We start from the raw sequence: 14,891 nt of genomic DNA on the forward strand, positions 1-14,891 counted from the left end.
ATTACATATTTTAGCCAAACTGTGCAGCTGGCATTTCTTTTCTTTTGTGTCTCTCCATCTTTCTGCGGACACAGGTCATGTAAGTCTTTTCATGCTACCTGAGATCCTGCAGCTCAGAGAATACCATTAAAATAGACTCTCCAGGAAGTGTTTGGAGGCTATAAACATTTTCACCCTTTTGTCATTAAACTCTGCTTTCTGCAACCTGCCAATCAGAAAAGATCTGCAAATCTCACCTTCTAAAATGTTAGTAGCTTACATTCTATTTCCTTTAGGAGAACTTATATTATAAAAGGAAAAGCATCCATGGCTTTAGCCAATGTTCCACAGGTTAGAGTAGCAGAATCTCCTGGGATGAACTTTTAGAAATGCAGGATCCCAGGATACTGCACTAAGAATGTTTGCTTTCGAGAACCTTTTAACACCAACATAGGGAAATGAAAACTTGTTGCCTGAAACACTTGTGACATCATCATGCTCTGCTACAGAGTTAGGGTTACGGCAAAGGGCTATACATACCCCTCAAATATTTTCTATCATGCCCCCCAGAGTGATTTTGCTTGCAAGATTTTGCTTGGAAGATATATATCCTAGAAGCACTACAGTTTGGCTCTATGTTAAGTGCCAAGAAGAATAGAATCAAATAATAAGTAATATCCATCCACTGCAACCTCTGAGATAAACTATATTCTTGGTCAGGATCAAATGTTAGAATGTATACAGCAAAGCAGCTACATTTTTAATTTAGAGGGGATTACATTCACTTCACCATCGAGGTGATGCTCTCTTTGTGTGTACCCCAGATTATCCACAGAATTCAGCAAATTTTTTATTGTTACTGTTTTTTTAAAACCAAAATTAATGGGTGCTTAATAAAGAAAATTTAGAAAATGCAATTAAATAAATTATAATTTTTGTATTACTACTACTTTTTTATAACTACCCTTTCTTTAATTGGTTAATTCATTCGTTCATCCATCCTTTTTGCAAATATGCCAGGGACTACTCTAAGCTCTATGAATGGGTTATATAAATCTCCTGGACTCCTGATACCATCATAGAGGGTGCAAGAGAGTAATGAAACATAATTTCTACAAAAATGTCAATCTTGTCTAATGAACTAAGATGTCCTAGAAAAGGAATAGAAAGGGAAGACTTTTCCAAGAAGGCAGTTGAGATGATACTGAATAAGAAAAAGGAACATATCCCAGTGCCCTCTGAAAAATCAAAATCTAGAGAGAGTAACTGGCTATCCAAAATACCTGACATAGGAATAAACTTGGTATATTTGAAAAATAGAAGATCAGTTTGACTGGAATATATTATTACTTATAGAGAAAGGATAAGAATAAAAATGGACCAAGAATATGATTAGCAATGATAGCTCAGACCAGGGTAGTATAAATAAAGATAGTGAGAAAGTAGTTTCATGATTTATTTTGAAGATTGTACTATGGTGGAGGGTTGCAAGTGGTGCCATGAGTTGTTGGATGGTTGTGCAGCTATTTAATGGGCTGATTGATAAAGACTGATTTAGCAATGCCCTTGGGAGGAGAAGACACTCAAGATCTTCTTTAGAAGTACTTTGAGATGACTGTTAGATAAGCTGACTCTTCAATAAAGAAGATGTATAGAGAAAGAGTGGAGTTGAGAAGAAGGGCCCAGGAAATTGTAGGAAAATTAGTACTTTATGATATCAGAGAAGCCAGGTAAGCATCTTGTTTCAAAGAACTGATTACTTCACTACATCAAATTCTGATCAGTAGGCAAAAAAGATGTGAACAGAGAACTGGACATTTTACTGGCCAGTAGAGAGACTGTGGCTGACCCTGATGAGAGTGACTTTTTTATGGTGGTAACAGTGCAAGACCAACTACAGTAGTGGAAGACGGATATAGTTAGATAGAAAAAAAAAAAGAACTTAGTAGATCTTAGCAAAAGACCTATCATTTCATTCTGGGAGCATTTATGATCTGATATTTAAAATTCCCCCCAATATAACTTGGTTAAATCTTTTGTTTAATTCATCATAATGGTTTCTCACTGATGAACTTCAATATGGAGATTCTTGCTCACTACGTTAGTGAATTCCCTGCATTAATTCTCTATTCCCTTAAATTGCAATTATTTGTAGGTTACTTGGATTATTCACAAAATGATCACACCTTTCTTTCTTATTATGAGTTTACTTGCATATCTGTTCTAACTTTATAAGAGTGTTCCTTGACTTTGGAACTCAAAATTGTTTCTTTTTTAAAAAAGTTTTGAGGGCAGTATCATTTTAACTTCACAGATCTCTTACTTAAATCCTTCTTTACAATATTCTACTCTTCTTTTATGGCTCCAATATCTTCTGTTAGCTCTGAGTATATTAATTCCAGGGTTTTTTTTTAAGGTTTGTTTACTTTCAACATTGTCTCTTCTCCTTCTGAGTTCCTTGTCTCACCAAGTTTTTGGCTTCTTTCAGATTAGAGTCTTTTTTCTCAAAAGTTTTTAGATGTTTTGTTATCTGTTCCTATTTAAATTTTTCTCTTGAGCTCTATGTGAATGGTTGGGCATTCCAACTGGTGGATTTCATTTTGAGATGGCCAGGTGGCCTTTGAAAACAATTAAATAGCCAGATCTAAATATTCTCCCTCAAGTCACTAAATTTCTACAGGGAAAGATCCATCACATTTTTTATCGAGTGTACAAGCCTGACTTCTGGTGAGGTAAATTAAGTCCCAAGGCTGCAACTGCTTTTATCTAACCTTTCAGATCAGCCCAAGCTTATATCCCATCTCCAACACACTCCTTCTCACAGATGTGATGTTTCCACTTTCAGTGTCTTTCCAGGATTTTAAAGGACAAATTGACTCTCTTCCCACTTATTATTTCTTTTGTAAGTATGTTTGGTCTTTTTCTTCCTTGCTAAGTAATTATTGCTACTTATTTGCATCTTCATACATTGTGGATGAGAATTATAGACATACTGCAATTTTATAACAAGTAAAATCAGAGTCCACTTTATAGGAGGGCAAAAATATTGCTGTCTTATATCAGAAACTATTTAATTCAATTCTAATGCTGAAGTCCTTTTAAACAGTCAAGTCTTCAAAACATTGTCTTTCAGAAACTCCAAATTAATAACAATTCTTACAGTGTCCTATAGTGCCATATACATTCTGGGTATTACCTTTTATTTTAAATAATTTTTTTGGTACCTGGGATTGAACTCAAGACCTTGTGCTTGCAAGGCAGGCTCAGGAACCCCTGAGCTAAATCCCAGGCCCTATTTTAAATATTAATCAAAGACATAGAGAATGAATAGCATCAAATTGAATTTGTACCCTAGAAGAGTTTTTGTCTCATGGGGAGTGAGGGGGTTTCAGAACCAGAGTGGTAAAAAGCTAATTCTGCTTTTTTAGTAAAATTGGGAAGATTTCATAAAGAAACTGATACTTCACTTATATTTTCAAACTAGAAAAATCTAGTTTTTAAAGAGGCATTTAAAGAGAGAATTATAGATCATAAAAAGAATGGCAGCAGAAAGGAGCAGCAGCTCAGAGAATAGTAAAAGATTTGGGAGGGAGAAAAGATACACTGTGTGAGAAAGGATTAAGAGACAAGTAAAAAGCATACATAAATCCAAAACAGCATTATTTTTATTGATATTGATTACATTTTCTTCCTGAAGTTTTGCATCTTCTCAATGAATAATATATATGCTTAATGGTCTAATTTACAAGGAGCTCACAAATCTACTTCAAAGAGCCCTAGAAGTGATTCAGTTCCAATTTCACAAGAATTATTTTTTGACAGAGAACTCAAAAAACTGTCATCTGACTATTTTTCAGAGTTAAGAATTAGGCGATTCCCAATGGATTGATCCCTTGTGTAAACTTCCCTGATCCCAGCTGATCTTCCCTCAGGGGTGGTGGGAAATGCCATTCTTACAGCTGTAGCCCAACATTGTGAATCCCCCTGCTTTGCTGGTTTCAAGATCTCCTTTGCAGGCCATGGAACCACAAGCTGCCTCAACTTGCATAGATAGGAAGGAAGATCTCTGCCCTAAGAACAATCCTCCACAAGTGTCAGGCAGGATCTATGAATGTCCCAGATAGCTTTTTGAAACAAAGTTTCTGTTCTATCACTGTATGTGCTGTTATCACTTCTTTTTAATAGTTCACTTAACTTTAGCCAATATTATGACAGCCTTAAGATGTGAGAGTATGTTTAATTGCTTCATTAACCCACATTTTTGTGCTTGCAAGAAACAGGGCTTCTAGCCAGATATCCTTACCACTAGAGTCATTTATTAATGGACCAATAAAATCCTCTAAAGTGTCTTTATGCTATAATAGAAATCCCAGTAGACATTTATATAGGGTTCTTATTCTGTGATATCCAAAGCACTTGGCTTATTTTTGCCATCAAACTTCCTGAATTTGTAGATAGTACAGTAATAATTGATTAAGGAAAAAAATAGATTATGATTTCTGAAACAAAGAGAAAACTTGGAAGGAAAGAGAAAGAGGAACTCTGCCCAAAAGAATACTGCCTACCTTACAGGAAAGTGTGGGACAAAACAAGATTATGAAAATTTGAAAGGGGCAGTGATAGATCTGGAAAAGAAAAGAAAGTTAAAGCATGAATCTTTGAGGTGAAATGAAGTAATAGAAATAGGTGGAGTGGAACAGATGTTTCCGTTGTTCACCGTGTTCATTTTGAGCCCTACCCTACATATTGTGCAGTTCAAATGCCAGGAGCAAAGCACAATTCCTGCATTTGTCTAACTGTGCAGGCCACAGCACTGAACATCATGAGTCATGAAGACTTGACGATCCAAAGACTATACTATCTTTTTTTCCAGTTTCACTTGGTAACTAATTTTCATACTTGTATTTCTCTGGCAAGGACAGTATAGTTCACATTTGAATTTCTTGTTTAGACATATTATAGGAATGCAGATACAAAAAATATGCTTCATCATTAATGGGGGAAGTTTAACTCTTAAACTGAATATATAGTATAGGGATTCTATAGCAATGTCATGGGAAGAGCATGAGATTTTTCTATTTTACCCTGCAAATAGATGAAATGTAGAATAATAAAACATGAAAGTCACATTAGATTATTCTTCCTTAGACACTGATGGGGTAAAGTAATTATTATATAATTTCATATATTACGGTGAAACTAGTGGAACTTAAAGTCTATTATTGAGTAACAAGCAAATTCATGTGAGTCTTTAAGTTGAAAGAGAAGGCCCTGGGGAAATGTCATACTTATGGTTACACACTTTGAGCCACATGGCCAGTCTTACCCCTCAATTCAAATTCATTCTCCTCTATCTTAAGGGAATCTGGTGGCTACATTTGAGCTTTGTTATTAGAAAAAAAAAAAAAAAAGCAGGTTGTTAAAGTGTCCCTATAGAACTCTGACAGCCAGTTGGGAGTTATCAGATCGCTGATAAATCTAGTTAATACTATTTGAAAGGCAAATTATAAGAAAAATGGGAGAATGTACCATTTTATTATAACAAAGCAGCTTTAGTAACTCGTTCCATATAATTGCCTCTAATAAAGTTTGTTTAATCACCTGCCGTGAACAGGAATTTCCTTTCAGCAATTTCTACAGTCAGAACAAAGGAACTATTTTGCTTTCTCCTTTTAATGCCTTTTGTGAGAGTCTGTTCTCAATCTTGTTGAATTGAAAACCAGCTCCATGGGAAATGGGAGGATTTGAAATATGCAGAGAAGTCATTCCTGACATAGAGCTCCGCCCTCATCACAGGATATTCCTTCCCTCTTGAATACTGGATCTTTATCACTCCCAGGAAATAATTCAAAATCAGGTGAGTATAGGAGAAGGTCACTCACCTGCATGAGTGTTACTTCAGTGTTGTCCAAAAAAGGGGGAAAAACTCAGGGCTAGCCTGGGATTTGCGCTGTTCTTTGTCAGTTAATTTCTTATTAGTATGGATTACTTTGTTGCATTCTTTAGAATCAGAAAGGACCTGTTATTTTCTTAAATTTAATGAGATGTATATTTAAAGCCATGATGTTGCCAGGTTTTGGGGTGCTGGAGTCTCCTTCTAGAAGTGATATTTCTGTGGGCTACCAAAGCCTTAGAACTATCCAAACAAGGTGCAGATTTGGACAGGGTGCTGGTGGGAAGTTACTGCAGATTTGAGGAAGTCAGTCTACAGTCAGGTAAATATTCTAATCCAGGTTCAAATTGACAACTTGAAAATGTCCATTTGATGGTTTGTTTAAAACAGGCTTGTCTCTAAAATTTCATAAAATTATAGAATCAATGCCTTGAGATAACTTTCAATATTCAACTTCTTAATTTTAATGAATAAGAAAACTAAGAGTTTAAAGGCAAAAATGACTTGCCCATGGTCTCACTGTCAGGTACTACAAATTCTGGGACTGCGACAGGAATTTTCTTTCTCAGTTCAGTGTTCTTCCTTTATGTGTCACTGATAAACCTTTCTTCCAAAATATACATGATTGATGCCAACAAGTTAAAAAAATATTGGTCATAATTTAATTTTTGCTTTTTACTCTTTAAGATAAAGAAATGGAAAAAGGCTGGATGCCTGTAAATTGAGTTGATAACAACAGGTACATAGTAGGGAAATATCATTTGGTTAGCGTATGCCTTATTTTGATTTCCTCAAAGCCAGAGCCTGGGGAAAAGAAATGGACATAGGTCTTTAATTTAGGGGGAAACTTGAGGAAGTAGAAATAAGAGGTGGAGAATAAGAAAAAGCAGGAAAAGGAGCCAGCGATGCATTTAATGCTGCAGTTGCCTCTGTAAGCAAGTGAGGCTCAGTCCCACTATGGATCCTCTGTGGAACTACACAGAACATTCCTTAGCACAGCCTTCTGAGATCTTAGGAGGAAAGTATATGACTTAACTACAAACAGTCACCATTGTATAGGGCACCAGAACTGGTATCCTTATATCCTTGCTTATCAAAATAGGTAATTTGTTGAACACCCAGAAGAGAAGGTCACTATTATAAATTTGTTTGAACATTAAGCACTTTTGAAATATAAAATATAGTTAGAGGACTGTTATTTTTTACCAACCATGGTTGTTTTAGCAGTTGAATCCCTGAAGAATGTTAACAGACAACTGTTATACATTATATAGAGAAACTTAAGAAAAGCCATATATAGTATTTTAGCTTGACAATCATGATAACATTATCTTTGTAACACTTACATGTCCATTTTAGCATGGAATCCTCTTTCAGTCAAACACCTCCAGCTGATCACAAGACATTAAATGACAAAGAAAATTCTTATTTAGTTCTTATTTGTTATTCTTTAGTAGGATGCTATTTAAAGAGAACATACATATTGGCCTCTAAATGTACCTTAGAAGTTCATAATATCTAGCTTCTAATTTTAGTGTGTGACACTGTTTCGACTGTTTGGAATCTGAGCATCCCTAAGTGTGGTGACACATATAACATATATATCACATAAATTATTGGGAAAAACTAGTATTTGACTGGTTATCTCATGCTGGCTTGACATGTACCTCTTATTACAAGCAGCTAGAGTGCAAATGAAAGGCAAATACCTGAGTCAAAAAAAGATCATTTTCATAAACAGTGTCCTAGAAGACTTGTACATTTGGAAGGCATGAATGTACACCATGATATAAAATTAGTATCACATTTATATGAAATCCTTTGTCCCTTGTCTATCTTACAGATAAGACTGGAGAGACTTATGACAAAATATTAGACTTATGGATAACCTCCATCAATAAAAGATCCAAGAGCTTACAGGTTACAATCACTATTTCAGTTTCTACATGTGACTCTTTCCCCAACCTGCCTTTCCATTCTAGTACTCATGCTTAGATTATACATGGTCTAATTTCTTTAAAATTTTGTTTATTCTTGCCTACAGGCTACCAAACTCCAAATGGTCATTTAAATGGAACCAAAGACAGATGTGCTAGACTTCTTTTACTGGGATCCACCAGATTGACCTTATAAAAAGTTTATAACCGCTAAACTACAATATGACTTCCATATTGGATTCTCCTGGACCTCCTCCTTTCCTCTTTGTGGAAGGCTACTACTAGCTCTTCCTGGTGAAAACATTTGTTGGCTATATTCATAACAACCTTGATGACCTTATTATTTAGCCCATGTATTCCTGTTTCTTTGGGTTTTGTCTCCTCCAGACTTAAAGCTATATGGCTACCCAAGATAACAGTGCCTGGCACCTATCCAGGGCCTTTAGATGACCTTCTATAGAGTATCTCTGACTGCCGATCACAGCTATGACTCTTCAGCCAGAAGTATCCAGAATGGTCTTCACCCTTTACCCCCTCACAGCAGTTAGGGGTGCTTCTTCAGAGGGGGAAGTATTGCAGATAGGAGGTTAATTAGGTATTTTGTGCACAGTTAGACAGGTCTGACCTTCAAGGAGCCAACACAGAGGACCATCAAGACACACTCACTGAAAGCTGGCATTGTAAAAGAAGAGAAACTACTACACCCATGTGCTTCCCCTAAGGATGAATAGCAGTGATTGGTATTCTAAATAGGTATCAATCGCCTGGGTGGGGGACAAAGATCTTCCAAGAAAGATCCCTGACCCATCCCTTACCATTGAAAATCCCTGCTCCTTCCTTGTACTCTTGCTATGTGACTTATTTCCCCTACTGGATCCCCATTTAATCATTATTACCTAAGAGACAATATTTGTCATAATATTATTGGTTGATCATAGTTTTGTCCACCTTGTGATTTCTCATTGAATCAATATTACCTAGGCGACTGTACTTGTAATCTTACTAGTTCACTATAATTTTGTCCTACCTTGAACCCGCCTCACCTCGTGGCTTTGTCCCATAAAGCACCTTTGAGAAGTTGGGTGAGCGGGCAGCCCATTTTCCTGTACCCCTCTGTCTCTCTTAGACAGAAGCTATCTTTCTCTCAATAAATTTTTCCTACTCTTAAAAGAAAAAAAATCAGTAATTTGTTTTACTGAGGTCAAGGGAATGTAAAGTGAAGAAATTATTACCACAAGAAGCAGACAATAGAACAGTATAAGGTAATATGGGGAAGTATGTTCGAAAAATATTTAAGTGATACAGGTATCATCTGATTATGATGTGTTAAGAATATTTTGAAAATATAAAAGACTTGAGGAATTTTAAAATGAAGTTAATTCTGAGAACACTGTAGGCTGAATGGGTCCTAGTCATCTTTGAATTCTAGCATATTATATAAGTATGCCATGTAATACCTGTGCAATAATCAGTAATTTAACAACATTGGTACACCAGTAGTAGATAAAAATAGTAATAAAAGTGATAGATTGGGTTTATTGGTGGCTACTTGACAAAGCCAAGTTGAAAGTTAAAGTTTAGTGGAAGAATTGAGCACTTTTATATTAAGGGTTCCGGCTTCCGGATCCCTCCTCCTCCTCCTCCTCCTCCTCCTCCTCCTCCTCCTCCTCCTCCTCCTCCTCCTTCTCCTCCTGCCTTGCTTCTTTCTGAACTTAACAGGAGTCTCCTCTCCTACAGCTGCCCTCATTCCTTGGTTTCTTACACTTCCACCATCCAGGCCCGGAATGTTCAAGGGTATGATCCAACTTAGTGCCCACACCTTGGAAACTGAGGCTTGCTACAAATAACTGCCTCTAAATCGTATGGTACTAAAACTCAGCTGAGACCTCAGAACAGTCTATCAAATTTCACTTGATTTTTTCCCAGCTTCTCTGGTCTTCTTCACTGAACTCCCCAATGCTCTCTATTCTTTATTACTCTCTGCAAACTTGCTACCTTAACCCCACCCTTGCACCATCAGTGAGTGTTAGTCCCCTGCTTTTTCTGAGTTCAGCTCAGCTACTATGCATGAGCTCTCACTATGCATCTACCCCTCCCACTACAAAGTGTGTACATGGTCACATAAACCTTAGCATACCGTTAGTTTTGCAAGAGCTTTACAATTCAAAAGAAATATGCATTTTGGTTCAAAACTTCTCAGGAAAAATGAGAATACTGTATATGTATTTCCTCCAGAAAACACTAACTGGATCGATCACACCAATAGAAAGACTTCCCATTTAAGTTTCAACTTTCCTAAATTTCCACTTATTGTTATATCAACTGTCCCCAAACCTCTCTTGTCTGGTTCCCTAAAACCAAGTTAAGCCTGTAGCTTCCTTTTCTTAATGTGAGTGCAGTAAGACTGTCTTTCTTAGAGGAGCACCATGCCTTTGAAACCATGTAACTCAATTTCCCTGGCAGACACCTCTTCCATTCTGCAGCAGAAGTTCTGAGTCGAGTCAGGGAGCAGGCAAAGGCTCCCTCAGAGAGCAGATACAATGCTGTGTTCCCTGCTTCCCATGAGTTCTTCTTATCCATTTGTGCTTCCATATCCATGCTTACCTTTCCCTTCCCTCTTTCAGTGTGGAAGACAGTCATGCCTATACCTTTCAACCAACCACATCATTTATTCCTCTGACCACATTCCTTTTTCTCTAAAACATTCTCCATCAGGATTCTTCTTTCAGAGCCCAGAATATTCCAAAGACAGGAGAACACTGAAGAAATCCTCATATGTGTATAACTCTCAAAGTGATATATAACCTCTCTATACATATATTGTATATATATTTATGTATATATTTGTTTATATATTTATATATGTTCATCAATAAAAATAATAGTTAAAATGGGTAAAAGAATTGAACTGCTGCTTCACCAAAGACATACCAAAGATGAATACATGAAGAGATGCTCAACATCAAAAGTCATTATATGACAATTGGCATAGGAAAAGACTTTATGAACAAAACTTCAGTAGCATGGGAGCTAACACAAAGACTCAACAACTGGGATCTCATCTTATTAAAAAGCTTCTGCACTGCAAGAGAAACTACCAACAGAGCTAAGAGACAACCTACAATATGGGAAGAAATTTTTAGCAGCTGTACCTCAGACAAAGGTCTACTATCTAGAATATATAAAGAATTGAAAAAAATCAGACCCCCCAAATTCAAAGACCCAATTCAAAAATGGGCATCCAAAATGAACAGACATTTCTCAGACGAAGTAAAAACAGTAAATAAATATATGAAAAAATGTTCAACATCACTGGTCATTTGAGAGATGCAAATGAAAGCAACACTGAGATTCCACCTCACCGTACAAAGAATGGCTGCTATCAAGAAATCAACCAATAACAAATGCTGGCGGGGCTGTGGAGAGAAAGGAACCCTTCTCCATTGCTGGTGGGCATGCAGACTGGTGCAACCACTGTGGAAATCAGTATGGAGATACCTCAAAGAACTAAGACTAGAGGTCTCATTTGACCCAGCTATTCCCCTGCTGGGTATCTTCCCCAAAGAATTAAAAGAATCATACCACAGTGATATATGTGTACCTATGTTTATAGCTGCACAGTTTGTAATAGCTAAGGTTTGGAAACAGCCCAAGTGCCCATCAACTGGAAACTGGATAAAGAAGATGTGGCTTTCTTATAAAATGGAGTACTACTCAACCATAAAGAATGACAAACTAGAGTCATTTATAGCTAAATGGATGCATATTGAGGCCATACTCTTAAGTGAAATAAATAAGACACGTGTAAATATCAAATAATTTCTCTAGTGTGAGAAACTGAAAATGTAAACAAGGATAAAAATGATTAAAATGAATAACTGATAATTTGAAATAGGAAAAGGTCCAAAGGTGTAGGGGTGGCAGGAGGGGAAGGGGAAAGGGAAGAAAGGAAAGGAACAATTATGAGAAAGAAAAAAAAATGGACACAAAGCCTATGTAAATAGGGAAGGGTGGAGGGGGTGAAGGGCACACAGGTAATGGGGGAAAAAATAAGAACTAAGATATATCATGTACAGGTACAAGCACCCAATGATAAATGTAAATACCTAAAATGTACCAGTTAATATATAAATTTTTTAAAAGTCATTATAGAAGTCCAAATTAAGTCAACCATCAAATTTCATTACATACCTATTAGAATGGCTAAAACTAAAATGACGGACTTTTTTATTTGTGCATGTTTGCAGTATATAATGTTTCTGTGTGGAACTGATAACGTGTACACAACACATCCTAACTCCTTTTTTCAGCCTTTCCCTCCCCTCCTTCCCTTCTCCCTCCATTTCTTGATCCCTTCCCATTTGATAAAGATCTATCTCCCTACTTCCTATTATCTATGTTTTATTTTGCTCTTAATTTATAATTTGGAATTCTCATATAAGAGAATCTATGCAATATTTAAGTTTGTGTGCCTGATTTATTCCACATAGCAGTATGGTTTCACTTAACATTATGGCATCCAGTTTCCTACCAATGACTCAAGTTTATCTTTTTTTATGGCAGTTTAGTAGTTCACTGTGTGTAAATACCACATTTTCTTTATCCATTTATAAACAAATTGTACAGGTTTATCTAATGTTTAAGAATAACTGACTGTAGATAAATGCTACAATAGAGATAAATCCCAAAATAACAGGCCAAATGAAGTATGCTAGACCAGAGATCACACATTGTGTGATTCCATTCATATAAATATTCTAGAAAAGGCAAACTAATCTATAGTGATAGGTCCATGGTTGCATGGGGGTGGCAGATGGCAATAGCAGGCGGGACGTGCTACAAAAGTCCAGGAGGGAATTGTTGAGAAGATGCATATGTTTATTATCTTGATTGTGGTAATGGTGTCATGAATGATTAGAACTTATCAAATTGTGGACTTTAAATATGTACATTTTATTATATGTCAATGATGCCCCAATAAATCTATTAAAATATTTGTTCAGTTGCTGTCTTGTAAGTCTTAATCCGTTACAATTTGGTTTCTAATCCCTGTCAGTTAGAGAAAGAGTTTCAATGAGATCTTCATTAATATTTGAATTGCCAAATGCAGAAACAAAAAAGTTTTTAACCACTATTTTACCAGAACTCTGGAGTGCATCAAATACTCGTGACAACTCCCCTCTTTCCATTTAATTGCTTTGGGTTTTCTGTGACACTGTAGTCTTTCAGTTGTCAGCACAGCAGTCTGAAAACTGTTCTTTCTCCTGTACACACTCTCTTCTCTTCTGATTCCTGAATCGTGGTTATTCCCCAGGTTACCAATAGGGCCTCCCAGGGATTGAAACAACCTTCCTGAATACTCTGCTTGACACTTATTAACTCTACTATCCTCACTCAATGGGGGTAAGGTCCCTATTTGTCTGGTAAGCATGAGACACACTCTAACTTCTGCATTCTATTTCCTAATACTTGGTGGATGTCCCCATTTCATTTCCTAAAGAAAATGAGTACCTTTGGACACTGCAGATTAAAAACTGAATTCACCACTTTTACTTTTTATTTATTAGCACAAATACATTTATTTACTAACCAAAAGGAGGATCCTAGTTAAATCAATCCTCCTCATCATTTTTTGTTTTAGTCTCCTGAGTAACCCCTCTGTGGCCAGGCAACATCTTTTCACCTTCTCTCCACAGTGGCTACCCATTTTACCCCCTAGCTCAAAAACCTTCTGTGATACTCCATTAACTGCAAATGTTGTATTGTGTCAATCAAGACACAAAATATTCTGAAGCTTGGCTTTACCTTGTTCACAAATATCATTGATTTATTCCCACTATATCATTTACTGGACACTGGAATAAAATTGGAAACAAAATAACTTTTTAGCAGGAACAATTCAGAAAATTTACCTGCACGATTTTGCTCAAAGTTTCACTTCAAGAAATCAATATGTCTGGTTAATTTTGTTCTCCAGTGACTCCATTCATCTCTCAACCTTGAAAGTAGAAAAACAAAACAGTACTGAGTAATATAAATAAATCCTCAATAACACATCTAATATAGGAATGAGAGTGATAATGGAATGAGTTTGTGGATTACAAAGGCAGACAGCTGGTTATAGAGTTTTTAAATGGGTATAGAAAAAAAATTCTGAGAAATGAACGCTTTCTTAAAATATAGGTAAAAATTCAGTGCTGAGGTCTCTTTAGGAAGAACTTTAAGGTGTAAGAAACTTAAAGAAAAAATTTAAGTCAATAGGAGAATGATGTGGGGCGATGTTTAAAGCCAAGAATGCATAGGATTCATGAAGCAGTGTGCCTTCGGTAAACTCAGAGTTCAGAGATAAGGAATTGATTTCATGGGTTTATATACTTTGCCTTTTCTTTGGTTTGAAGGAAGTATAAATTTGGTATGCATTAAAAGAAGGCAAAATATAGGTAGTCATACAAGCTTACTAAAAGGTACATTTTTTAAAAAAAGGCCCCTTGCTTTGCAGAAGGCAAAAATATAGAACTAAAAATCATGTAATAATGTTTTAAATAGTAGGTCACTAGTATTACTGGAGACTCCACATCTCTGGGAACATCAAAATCTGAGTGTACATTTTTTTTTTCAAGAGAAAAGGTAGAGTGTACGCAGGAAATACGACCTAGACTAGTGTGCCTGCTGAGACAGTGACTTTTTTTTTTTAACATTTTGCTGTTCTAATGCATTTTCTTGTTCACTACTTTGCACTTGGGAAGTGACTGAGCCTGCCTATTTTCCATTTTCCTTGTATTTTTGATTATTTTATATAGTAACACTATGAATTTTGTCATAGATGTCAAAACATTTTTCCATTTGTTATTTGTGTTGACTTTTTGTATAATTTTCTTAAATTAATTTTATTGGTACATTTTAGGTATACAATATGACATTCATCATTGGAAATTTGCATCTTCACATAATCTCTCCTGGTTCTTATTTTTTCCCCATTCCCCTGCCCTCCCTTCAACCCCTCCATCCCTCCCTGTTTACAAAGACTTTGTTTCTATTTTTCCATTTTCTCATATTAATTCCATTCCCTTCTTTCCTTTCCC

This window comes from Heterocephalus glaber, unplaced genomic scaffold (genome assembly GCF_053883595.1).
Source record: "Heterocephalus glaber isolate CG9 unplaced genomic scaffold, H.glaber_assembly_v1.0 deba00001472, whole genome shotgun sequence".
In the NCBI taxonomy this organism is placed as follows: Eukaryota; Metazoa; Chordata; class Mammalia; order Rodentia; family Bathyergidae; genus Heterocephalus; species Heterocephalus glaber.